Below are 1298 nucleotides of genomic sequence, written 5' to 3' on the forward strand. Positions count from 1 at the left end.
AAATCCGCCTGCCTCTGCCTCCCAAGTGCTGGGATTAAAGGCGTGCGCCACCACCGCCCGGCCACAGTCAGTGCTCTTAAATGCTGAGCCATCTCTCTAGTCACCCTTCCTCCCCTGAGTACATTTTTAAAAAATGGAACACTTCGCTTGGCCGTGGTGGCACACGCCTTTAATCCCAGCACTTGGGAGGCAGAGACAGGTAGATTTCTGAGTTAGAGGCCAGCCTGGTCTACAGAGTGAGATCCAGGAGAGCCAGGGCTATATACAAAGAAACCCTGTTTCAAAAACAAAACAAAACAAAACAAAAAAACCAACCAACCAACCAACCAACCAAAACAAAACAAAACAAAACAAAAAAAAAGATGGAACACTTCACAAATTTACCCTTCATTACTTCATTTATATGTTTATTCTTTACCTCTATTATTATTCCTTTCTGGAGACAGGGTTTCTCTGTGTAGCCCTGGCTGTCCTGGAACTTGCTCTGTAGATCAGGCTGGCCTTGAATTCAAGAGATCCACCTGCCTCTGCTGGGATTAAAGGCGTGTGCCACCACCATCACTCAGTGTTTTCCTTTTAAGGGTGTCTTTTGTGTATTCTTTGACACTTTCCTAGGTGCTTATGATGTATCTTAATCATATCCATCCAAACTCTGCCCTCTCGCTCCTCTTCTTCCCCATCCTTCTCTCTTGAGTTGGTACTGTGTGCTGGATTGTTGATAGATTTTGTTGGCTCTGTCTTGTGCAGGTAAACATGCTGTAGTAAGTTTGTGAGTCCAGTGGCTATGTCATGCCTGCGAGAGCACATCTCCCCATGCCCCATCCTCCCACTCTTACATTCTTTCCACTTCTCTTCCTCAGGGTTCCCCAAACCTTCTCTGCCAGGTGTGGTGCACGCTTTTTATCCCAGCACTTGGGAGGCAGAGGCAGAAGGATCTCTGGGAGTTTTAGTCCAGCCTAGCCTACATAGAAGTTTCTAGGTAGTGGGTTTTCATAGTTTTTTTATGTACACCTTTATTTTTACCTTACCAACTTACCCCTATTTCCTTTCCATATTTCAGGGTAAACGTTTAACTGCCAATATTCTCTTCCATACCTTCATATCACATATGTTCTATCCTCTTAAGAACACTCTTCCCCTCCTGGGCCCTTCCTAGCTTCCTGGCCTCTGCAGACACTCCCTATTAACCACATAAATCCAAAACCACAAAGCAGCAATTCATACGTGAAGGAGAACACACCTGCCATTCTTCGTTTTTTAGGCCCAGTGTATTAGTTTAGGTTTCTATTGCTATGATA

Source organism: Mastomys coucha, unplaced genomic scaffold, assembly GCF_008632895.1.
Source record: "Mastomys coucha isolate ucsf_1 unplaced genomic scaffold, UCSF_Mcou_1 pScaffold20, whole genome shotgun sequence".
NCBI classification, from domain to species: domain Eukaryota; kingdom Metazoa; phylum Chordata; class Mammalia; order Rodentia; family Muridae; genus Mastomys; species Mastomys coucha.